The sequence below is a fragment of the Suricata suricatta genome, chromosome 16, assembly GCF_006229205.1.
Source record: "Suricata suricatta isolate VVHF042 chromosome 16, meerkat_22Aug2017_6uvM2_HiC, whole genome shotgun sequence".
Taxonomy (NCBI): domain Eukaryota; kingdom Metazoa; phylum Chordata; class Mammalia; order Carnivora; family Herpestidae; genus Suricata; species Suricata suricatta.
In genome coordinates, this window is record NC_043715.1 from 54257101 (window position 1) to 54268450 (window position 11350).

The 11350-nt window shown below is 44.3% G+C and overlaps 2 protein-coding genes and 1 long non-coding RNA gene across 3 annotated transcripts in view; 2 read left to right on the forward strand and 1 right to left on the reverse strand.

Annotated features, from left to right (window-relative positions):
• LOC115281187 (zinc finger protein 345-like) overlaps window positions 1-11350 on the forward strand; it is a 486358-nt gene that overhangs the window by 257338 nt on the left and 217670 nt on the right.
• LOC115281205 (putative protein ZNF720) overlaps window positions 1-11350 on the reverse strand; it is a 111904-nt gene that overhangs the window by 94654 nt on the left and 5900 nt on the right. The window lies entirely within an intron of this gene.
• The window catches only part of LOC115281220, a 21388-nt gene that overhangs the window by 7454 nt on the left and 2584 nt on the right, over window positions 1-11350 (forward strand). The window contains exon 2 of the long non-coding RNA XR_003904169.1: window positions 6050-6442. This is a non-coding gene — a long non-coding RNA (uncharacterized LOC115281220). The remainder of the gene's footprint in view (window positions 1-6049; window positions 6443-11350) is intronic.

The window sequence follows — 11350 nt, forward strand, 5'->3', positions numbered from 1 at the left end:
AGAGAGAGAGAGAGAGAGAGAGGGACAGCGAGTGAGAAACAGAAAGCAAGAGAGAGAGAAAGACATCAAGAGAGTGAAAGAGAGACAGCGAGTGAGAGAGAGACAGCCAGACAGCGTGTGAGCAAGAGAGACAGACTACGAACCTGAGAGTCAGACAAACAATGAGCAAGAAACAGATACTGACAGGCAGCGAACGAGACAGACAGACAGCAAGCAAGACAGACACAGACAGCAAGCGAGTGAGAGAGAGAGAGAAGCTGTCTCCTTCTCACTCGTTCACTGTCTGGTTGTCTCTTTCTTGCTCGATCACCGTCTGGCTATCTCTTTCTCTCGCCTGCTGTCTGGCTGTCTCTCGCTCGCTCACTCGCTGTCGCGTGTCTCTCGCGCTCTTGCTGGCAGTCTCTTTCTCGCTTGCAGTCTGGCGGTCTCTTTGTCTCTCGCTCATAGTCTGACTGTCACTTTTTCTCTTGTCGCCTCTTGTCTAGCTGTCTCTCTCGCGCCCGCTCGCTGATTGGCTGTGTTTTCCTCCCTCGTTCACACACGCTGTCTGGCTGTTGCTTTCTCCCTCGCTCGTGCACTGTCTTGCTCTCTCTGTATCTCTCACTCCCTGTCTGGCTGTCCCTTTCTCACTCGCTCACTGTCTGGTTGTCTCTATTTCTCTAGCTTCTTCGCTTCCTGGCTGTCTCTCTCTCTTTTGCTCTCTCGCTGTCTGGCTGTCTTTTTATCTCTCGCTCGCTCGCTGTCGGGCTGTCTCTTTCTCACTCGCTCGCTGTCTGACCGACTCTTCCTCTTTTGTTCCCTCGCTGTCTGGCGGACTCTTTCTCGCTCGTTCCCTCGGTGGCTGGCCGTCTCTGTCTCGCTTGCTCGCTGTCTGGCTTTCTGTTTCTCGCTGGCTCATCCGCTGTCGCGTGTCTCTTTCTCGCTCACTTTCTGGCGGTCTCCTTCTCTCATGCCGACTGTCTGGCTGTCTCTTTCTAGCTCACTCCCTGCTGGCTCTCTCTTTCTCCCTAGCTCACTCGCTGTCAGGATGTCTCCTTCTTTCTCAATAGTTGTCTGTGTGCCTTTCTCTCCTTTGCTCCCTCGCTGTCTAGCTGTCCCTTTCTCCCTCGCTCGCTCGCGGTCTGGCTGTCTCTTTCTTGCTTGATGTCAGTCTGTCTCTTTCTCCCTTGCTCACTAGCTCTCTGGCTCCCTCCTCTCTCCCTCCCTGTCTGGCTGTCGATTTCTCTCTCGCTCCTGCACTGTCTTGTTCTCTCTGTATCTCTCGCTCCCTGTCTAGCTTTCTCTTTCTCTCATGCATTTAATCTGGCTGTCTCTTTCTTGCTCACTGTCATTCTTTCCCTTTCTCCCTTGCTCTCTCGCTGTCTGGCTCTCTCCTTCTCTCTCGCTTCCTTGATATCTTGCTGTCTCTGACTCATTCGGGCACTCGCTGTCTGGCTGTCTCTTTCTGTCTCCCTCGCTGTCTGGCTGTCTTTTTCTCTCTCGCTCGCTCGCTGTCTGTCGTTAGGTCTCACTCACTGTTGGTTGGGCGGTCTCGCTCATTGTCTCTCTATCTGGCTCGCTGTCTGTCTGTCTGTTTCACTCGTTAGCTGTCTGGGTGTCTCTTTCTCTCACACATGCTGTCTGGCTGTGTCTTTCTCGCTCGCTCACTGTCTGGCAGTCTATTTCTCTCTCGCTCAGTTACTGTCTGGGTGTCTCTTTCTCTGTCACTCGCTCACTGTCGGGCTGTCTCTTTGTCTCATGCATCCTGTCTGGCTGGCTGTCTCTCACTCGCTCTCTCTCTGGCTATCTCTGACTCACTCGTTAGCTCGATGTCTGGCTGTCTCCATCTTGCTTGCTCACTCGCTGTCTTCCAGTCTTTTTTTCTCTTGCTCACTCACTATCTTGCTGTCCCTTTCACCCTCCTTTGCTCCTTGTCTGGCTGTCTCATTCTCACTAGCTTCCTAGCTGTCTGGCTGTCCCTTTCTCTCTCACTTGCTCGCTGTTTTTTTTTTTGTCTCTCTCTCACTCTCACTCAATGTCTCAATTTCCCTCTGTGTTGCTCTCTGTCTCTCTCTCTCGCTATTGGTCTCAGTTGCTATCTGTCTCGCTGGCTGTCTCTGTGTCTCTTGCTCACCCTTGTTTGGCTGCATCTTGCTTGCTCGCTCGCTGTCTGGCTGTCTCTTTCTCACTCGCTCATAGTCTGACTGTCACCTTTTCTCTTGCCACCTGCTGTCTTTTTCTTACTCGCCCGTTCGCTGTCTTGCTGTCTTTTTCTCACTCGTTGCCTCACTGTCTGGCTGTCTCTTTCTCTCTTGCTCGCTCACTATCTGGCTGTCTCTTTCTCGCTTGCTCGTTCACTGTCTGGCTGTCTCTTTCACTCTAGCTTCCTCGCTGTCTAGCTTTCTTTTCTCTCTTGCTCCCTGTCTGGCTGTCTTTTTTTCTGTCACTTGCTCACTGTCTGTCTCTATTTCTCTAGCTTCCTCATTGTCTGGCTGTCTCTCGCTCGCTCGTTATCTGGCAGTCTCTTTCCCTCTTGCTCGCTGATGGTTGTCCCTTTCTCTCTCACTCGCTCCCTGTCTTTGTGTCTTTATTTATCTAGCTTCCTCGCTGTCTGGCTGTCTCTTTCACTCTCTCTCTCACTGACTGGCCCTTTCTTTCTCATTCGCTCGCTCACTGGCCGTCTCTTCCTCGCTTGCTCGCTGTCTGGCTTTCTCTTTTGCTCTCACTCGTTCGTGTCTGGCTGTCTCTTTCTCTCTTTCTTGCTTGCTCTCTGGCTGTCTCTTCTCTCTCCCTAGCTTGCTGTCTCTCTCTCTCTCTTGCTCTCTGTTTCTTTCTCTCTCTGTCTCTCTCACTGACTCTCTCTCCCTCTCATTCTCCCTCAATGTCTCTGTATCTCCCTCTTTTTTGTAGTCTGTCTCTCTTTCTCTCGCTATTGGTCTTCATTGCTATCTGTCTCGCTAGTTGACTATCTCTTTACTCTGCTTGCATTCTGTTTGGCTATCTCTTTCTCATTCGCTCGCTCGCTGTCTGGGTGTATCTTCCTCGCCTGTTCGCTGCCTGGCTGTTTTTATCTCTCTCAATCTCTGGCCATCTCTTTCTCTCTCGCCCTCTCGCTGACTGGCCCTGTCTTTCTCGCTTGCTTGCTCGATGTCTGGATGTCTCCTTCTATTTCACTCACTCGTGTCTGGCTGTCTCTTCCTCTCTCGCTCGCTCTCTGGCTGTCTCTTTCTCTCTCTGGTCTCTCATGGTCTCTCTCTCTCCCTCACTTTCTCTCTCTGATTCTCTCTCCCTTTCGCTCGATGTCTCTCTATCTCCCTCTGTGTCACTGTCTGTCTCTCTCTCTCGCTATTGGTCTCAGTTGCTATCTGTTTTGCTAGCTGATGGTCTCTTTCAATTTTCTCGCCTGCTGTCTGGCTGTCTCTTTCTTTCTCGCTCGCTGTCTGCCTGTTCCTTTCTCCCACGCTCGCTCACTCTTTAACTGTCTCTTTCTGTCTAGCTTCCTTGCTGTATGGATATCTCTCTCTCTAGCTTCCTTGCTGTCCGGCTGTCTATTTCTCACTCGCTTGCTCACTGTCTGGCTGTCTCTTTCTCTCTTGCTCTCTCACTGTCTCGCTGTCTCTTTCTCTCTCTCCCTCACTGTCTGGCCATCTCTTTTCTCTCACTCTCGCGCTGTTTGGCTGTCTCTCTCTCCCACTTCTTTGCTGTCTGGCTGTCTCTTTCATTCCCTTGCTGTCTTGCTGTCTCTCTCTCTGGCTTGCTTTTTGTCTGGCTGTCTCTTTCTCTCTCGCTCCGTGATGTCTGGGTGTCTCTTTGTCTCTCTCTCGCTTGCTGTCTGACTGTCTCTTTCTCTCTCGCTCCCTTAGTTTCTGGCTGTCTCTTTTTCTCTCACTCCCTCGTTGTCTGGCTGTCTCTTTCTCTCTCGCTCCCTTAGTGTCTGGTTGTCTTTTTCTCTCTTGCTCCCTTGCTGTTGGGCTGTCTTTTTCTCTCTCACTATCTAGCTGTCTCTTTCTCACTAGCTTCCACGTTGTCTGGCTGTCTTTTCTCTCTTGCTTGCTTTCCTGCTGTCTCTTTCTCTCTCTCTCTCTCTCTCATGCTGTCTGGCTATTTCTTTCTCTCTCACTCGCTGTCTGGCTGTCTCTTTCTCTCTTGCTCACTTTCCCACTGTTTTTTCCCTCACTCCCTCACTGTCTCTGACTCTCTCGCTCACTCGATGTCATGCTGTCTCTTTCTCTCTCACTCGCTGTCTGGCTTTAACGCACTCGCGATGTCTATCTCTTGCTTTCTCGCTCTCACACTCTCTTGCTCTCTCACTCGCCATCCCTCCCTCTTACTCTCTGGCTCACTCGCTGTCTGTCCTTTTCTTTCTCTCACTCACCTGCTGTCTGTCTGTCTGTCTCTCTCTCATTAACTGTCTATCACTCGTTGTCTGTCTCTCTCGCTCACTCATTGACTGTCAATCGCTCTCTGTTGGTCGCTGTCTGTCAGTCTCTCTCTGTCTTGCTTGCTGTCTGTCTCACTCGCTGTCTCTCTTGGTCACTTGGCTCGATTGCTGTCTGTCTCTCGCTCGCTGTCTCTCTTTCTCTCTCGCTCGCTTGCTGTTGGTCTGGCTTGCTCGCTGTCTTTGTTGTCTGGCTCGCTGAATGTCTATCTGGCTTGCTGTCTGTCTGACCACTCACTTGCTGCCTGTCTATGTGTTTCAATCGCTCGCTCTCTGTCAGGCTCACTGTTTATCTGGCTGGTTCGCTGTCTGTCTCACTTGCTCTCTGTATCACCCTCTCGCTGTCCATCTCTCTCTCCCTCGCTTGCCATCCATTTCTCTCATTTGCTCGCTCGCAATCTCTCTCAGTCTCTCTCTCGCTTGCTTGCTGTCTCTCTCGTTTGATCACTGACTCTTGCTTGCTGTCTGTCTGTTGGTCTCCATGTGACTCTCTCTGTGTGTCTCTCTGTCTCTCGCTGTCTGTCTGTCTCTCTTGCTTGCTGTCTCTTTATCTCATTCGATCACTGTCTCTTGCTCACTGTCTGTCTCTCTCTCTCGCTCCCTTGCTGTCTGTCTCTCTTGCTCACTCTTTGTGTCTCTCTCTCGCTGTCTCTCCCTGTCTCTCTCACTCGCTCATTCACTCTGTCTCTTTCTCTCTCATTCACTCGCTCTCTGGGTGTCTTTCTCGCTGTCTTTCTCTGTTGCTCGCTGTCTGTCTTGCTGTCTCTCTCTCGCTCGCTGTCTGTCGGTCTGTCTCTCTCGCTGTTTGTCTTTCTCTCTCTCTCTCTCTCTCTCACTCGCTGTCTCTCTCGCTTGCTCCCTCGCTGTTTCTCTCTCTCTCACTCCCTCCCTGTCTGACCCCCCACCTCGTTCGCTCGCTGACCCTCTCTCGCTCGTTCATTCTCTCTCCCTCACTAGCTCGCTGACTGTCCGTCTCTCTCACTCCCTCGCTGTCTGTCCGTCCCTCTCACTCGCTCACCATCTCTCCCTCTGTCTCTCACACTCGATCGCTTGCTGTCTGTCTGTCAGTCTCTCCCTGTCACTCACTGTCTGTTCCTCTCTCGCTCCCTCACTGTCTCTCTCTCTCTCTCTCTCTCTCTCTCTGTCTCTCGCTTTCTGTTGGTATCTCTCTCTCTTGCGGCCTGTCAGTCTCTCTCACTCGCTCACTCATTTGCTGTCTGTCCCTCTCTTTCACCATCTCTCTCTCTCTTGCTCGCTGTCTCTCTCGCTGTCTGTCTCTCCTCTCGCTCTCTGTCACTTGCTGTCTGTCTCTTGCTCCCTATCTGTCCTACGGTCGGGCTTGCTCACTGTCTGCCTGTCTCTCGCTCGCTCTCTGTCTCTCCCTCTCTCTCTCTCTCACTTGCTCACTATCTTTCCCTCCTCCTCTCTTGCTTGCTCTCTCGCTGCCTGTCTGTCACTTGCTGTTTCTCTCTCTCTCACTCACTGTCTGTCTTGCTGCCTTTCTCTGTTGCTGTCGCTTACTCGCTCGTCTCTCGCTCTCAAATATAAAAAACATAAAACAATTTTTTATCTCACTAAACCCACATGTATGTATGTTAAAATGGGTATTAATTTTCTACATCTTCATCATAGGACATTAGCAGAATGGAGAAATGGGAAATACCAGCACTTTGCTTTTCCATGAAATAAAAAAGTAATGAAATGACCATTCGGGGTGCTCCAGCAGCCAGTTGGGAGAACACTGCACACCCAGGCAAATACAAATGAGGAAGAGCTCCATCAAAGAGACAAGGAACGTTCGGGACACTTGAACACAACAGCTACTCGCCCTCTCTGGCGCTCCGTGGCAAGACTGTGAGAAAACTCTTACCTCCTCCAAGGAGACAAACAAACGAGTCAGCTATCCGTTCATTGATCTCATTTATTGGCAGCTGTGTGAAGGACTTCCTTCTGTCGTGCAGGACATGCGAAGCTGAGGGAATGCCAGCACCTTCTGGACACACGGTGGTGGTGCTCAGAGAAAAGGTGGGTATTTGTTCAAACAGTGGAAACTGCAGACTAAGCCAAAGAGGAAAGTGTCACTCATTCTCAAGTAACTATACTTTCTTAAATTGGGAAATTTCAAAACCTCAGACATTATAAATGGCCCATACATGTGCAGCAGGTGCCAGGATGACTACTATTTGTGTTTTCTTCTACAAAGCAAGTTCATAAGTCTGTGCCCAGAGGCTTTTGTTTTTGTTTTTGTTTTAATGTTTGTTTCTCTATCTCAAAAATAAAGAACAGGGGTGGGGGAAAGCAGAGAGACAGGGAGACACAGAATCCAAAGCAGGCTCCAGGCTCTCAGCACAGAGCCCAACACAGAGCTCAAACTCATGTAAAAACATGAACTCAGCCTCCTGGACACCACCCCCCACCCCTTTTTAAATTCTCTAATCTCAAGGAAAGGCTACAGAGTATACAAATAAATAGAAAAACTGATTCTAATCAGAGAAACAAAGTAAATCTGCAAAACTGGCCCTGATTTGATATAGAACTATTAATTCCTCGAAAAGATATTAAAAAAGCAATCTCAAATGAGGCACCTGACTGGTTCAGTTAGTGGAGGGTGTGTAACTCTTGATCTCAGGGTTCTGAGTTGGAATCCTACATTGGGTAAAAAAAAAATGGGTTAAAAATAAATTCTTAAAAGATTTCATCATAAAGATGCTCAAGAGGAAATAGTTAGTAAATAATAATTACTAAACAGTATTGGGAAACTATGCATGACCAAAATGAAAATTCCCAAGAGAAAAAGTATAACAATCAACCTCAAATTAGGAGCTGAATTTAATTTAATTACTGAATTAATTTAATTGTTGGATTTAAAAACACAGGAAAGGGACCTAACACATTTTAATCAACTGGAAAAAACAATCAGACAACCTCAAGACCCCTTGTTATAAATTAACTCTGAGAACCAAAGAAAAATGTGGAAAAGAACAGTCTAGGGACTGTTGGGACACCAACTAGTCTTACTCTTCATGAGGAGAGGAGAGTGATAGATTACATGAAGAACTAAAGGCTTGTTGTTCCCAAGTATATGGAAAGAAGAGAGAAATTCAACCATCTCAGTAAATTCAAACGAGGATACATGTCAGGACCTGAATACAGTGACACATTATGATTAACCTATCAAAAATCACAAGTGAAAAAAAAAACACAAGTGATATGTGAATTGTTAAACACGATGACAAAAGCAGCTAATCTTATACAAGAGAGATCCTTTAAGATTATTAATGGGATACTAGACCTTATAGGAAGAAGTGCATGGGACAGTATATTCAAGTAATGAAAAATCATGGGGCACCTGGGTGGCTCAGTCAGTTGAGTGTCTGGCTTTGGCTCAGGTCATGATCCCCCAGTTCATGGGTTCAAGCCCCGCATCAGGCTCTGTGCTGACAGCTAGCTCAGAAACTGGAGCTGGTCTTCAGATTCTGTGTCATCTTCTCTCTCTGACCCTCACCTGCTCATGCTCTCTCAAAAATAAATAAAACATTAAAAACATTTAATAAAAAGTAACGAAAAATCAAAAACTATCCACCAAGAATAGTTCATATGGCAAAACTATTTTCCATGAATGTAGAAATGAAGTCTTTTTCCAAGTGACATCACACCTACCCCACAAGTTTACCAATAGATCTATCCAACAGAAATGTTCAAGGAAGTTCTTCTACTTGAAATCAAACTATTTTAGACAGTAAGTGAAACCCCATGACAACATATAGCTTTCTAAATATAAATATTTATGCAATTAGAGATCATTCGTGTTGCAGTTGGGTACCTCATGACGCTTTCATTTCTGCTAGGAAGTTTTTTCAAATAGAAGCATAAAAATCAAATCTAGGTAATAAAGTTTACCAGATAAAGAATAGAATTTGTGATATTGGTAACAAAGTGGGTACAGGGTTGGAGATGACTAGTATGAGTTTTGCATGTAATGGCCTTGTCAGTTTACAATGATTTATTATATCTTTAAGATGTTTTAAGTAATATCTATGGTAACCACAATGAATATACATACAGAGGACATAAAAGTTAATGAGAATGGTATCAAAGCATGTCATGATTATCTTGCCACAATTAGGGATAAAATATAATACCTAAACTTGATACAGTGTGTAAAATGTTTAAAAACTACTTTCATGGGTTCCTGAGTAGCTCAGCCAAGTGTCCAACTTTGACCCCTCATCAGGCTCTGTGCTGACAGCTCAGCACCTGGAGCCTGCTTCAGATTCTGTGTCTCCCTTTCTCTGTACCCCTTCACCACTCTTTCTCTCTTAAAAATAAACATTTAAAAATTACTTTTAATTCACAAGATGTTTTCCTCTGAAAAGAATATAAATTAATAGATGATGAAATTAGTTCTATGACAACTCCCTTAGATATGACACAGCATTCACTGAACAATTACCAAGGAAAGAAATTAAATATGAGTCACAATCAAAGTGTATATGGGTGATTATTTATATACACAAATACATATGTAATTTATGGGTAAAGGGCATAAGCTGATTCATATTTGAGTTAAACTCACATTGTCTTAAAATGTACTGAGATGAAAATTGTTAGCCTATAACAAAAATCATAGTACAAATGAAACCACACTTACCTCATGTTGTGGAAGGTCCTTGGATGGATTTAAAAGATATATTCAGAACATTTTATTCTAATGCAGCAGAATACACATTCTTCTCAAATGCACACAGAACATAATAGATGGCAAACTGGGAAGCAAATCAGCCCTTAACAAGCACACAAAGATCGATATCATACCTTGCATCTTGTCAGACCACATGCCATGAAAATCAAGGAAACGTTTGGAAAGATAAATACTTGGAGACTAAAGAACATTCTACTAAAGAATTAATGGGTTAACCAGGAAATTAAAGAGTCATTTAAAAAGTACATGGGAACCAATAAAAATGAAAGTATGACAGCCCAAAACCTCTGGGATGCAGAATAATTGGTCATAAGATGGATGAATATAGCGATCCAGGTCTTCCTAAAGAAGAGAGAAGGGTGTCACAAACACAACCTAACCTTATACCTTTGAAGAGCTGGAAAAAAGAACTGCAAATAAAGCCCCAAACCAGCAAAAGATGGGAAATAATGAAGATTAGAGCAGAAATCAATGATATGGAAATAAAAACATCCAGAACATATCATGAAACAAGGAGCTAGTTCTTTGAAAGAATTAACAAAATTGATAGTCCCCCCAGGCAGCTGATCAAAAAGAAAAAGGAAAGAAGCCAAATAAATCAAGAATGAAAGAGGAGAGACCACAAACAACACTGTAGACATACAAACAATAATAAGAATATTATGAGCAATTATATACTGACAAATTGGTCAATCTGGAAGAAATGGACACATTCTTGAAAACATATGAAATACCAAAGCTGAAAAAATAGAAAAATTGAACAGACCTATAACCAGAAAATAAGTTGAATTAATCATCAAAAATCTTCCAAAAAACAAGAGTCCAGGGCTTTCCAGGAGAATTCTACTAAACATGTAAAGAAGAGGTAATGCATATTTTTTGAAGTTGTTCAAAAAAATAGAAATGAACAGAAAACATCCAAACTCATTTTTCAAGGCCAGCATTACCTTGATTCCCAAACTAGACAAAGACCCCACTAAAATGGAGAAATACAGACCAATTTCCCTGATGAACATGGATGCAAAACTTCTCAACAAGATACTAGCCAACCGGATCCAACAATAATTAACTAAAAGAATTACTCACTATGATCTGTGCCTCCTTTCTCTGCACTTCCCCACTTGTACTCTGTCACTCTCTGTCAAAAATAAATAGATGTTGCATTTAAAAAGAAATCGAAAATACAATAGAATCATTTTATAATTTTTTTCTTACATAATATGAAGTTTCTGTGACTTTGAGTAGTTATGTATGACATTCCTTTATGATTTATTAGATCAAAAGTTCTGCTGTGACACAAGCCAATGCTTTACAAGAAGTGAGACAGATAATTAATAAACTTCTTATATTTAGAAAAAGTTTTAATTGTAAGTGTAATTTTATTCAGGAAATTAATCATTAGCTTTTCTACTTTCCTCTGAATGTATCTGAATTAAATGCCACCGATTTTCTTTTCATAAAGTGATTGTTCCCATACAACTTTGTGTTTGTCTATTAGAAATGAGAGCTTTTGGGTCCCTGGGTGTCTTTCAGAATGTTAAACATCTGACCTCATTTTATTTATTTAAGAAAAAAAATTTTAATGTCTTTGTTTTATTTTGAGACACAGAGACAGAGAGTAAGCAGGGGAGGAGCAGAGAGAGAGGGAGACACAGAATCCGAAGCAGGCTCCAGGCTCTGAGCTGCCAGCACAGAGCCTGACACGGGGCTCAAACCCACGAATTGTGAGATCATGACCTGCGCCGAAATCAGAGGCTTACCTGACTGAGCCGCGCAGGAGCCCCATGACTTCATTTTAAGGAGGGTCATGATTTCATGGTTCATGAGTTTGAGCCCCAAGTCCCACTCTTCACTGACAGCCTGGAACGTGCTTGGGATTCTCTCCCTCTTTCTCTGCCCCTTTTTTACTCTCAACTCACTCACTCAGTCACTCATGCTCTCTTCTAAAATACGTTTAAGGAAATTTTTTAAAAAGTTAAAGTTTTTATTTGCTTGATTCTAAAGAATGGATTATACCCTTAATTTCTGTGTAATAGGACGGATCTATTAACAATACATTTTTAATGTCTTTCAAGTGCTTCCTTCATTAAAGTGTTCATTAGAGCTTTCTAGGTCTGATTTTATGAATATACTTTATAATTTTACATTCCATGAAGACATGCCAATAATTCTCCTTTTTTCATGGGTACACAGTCACCGTTTAAAATGACAGCTACATAGGGGTGGCTCAG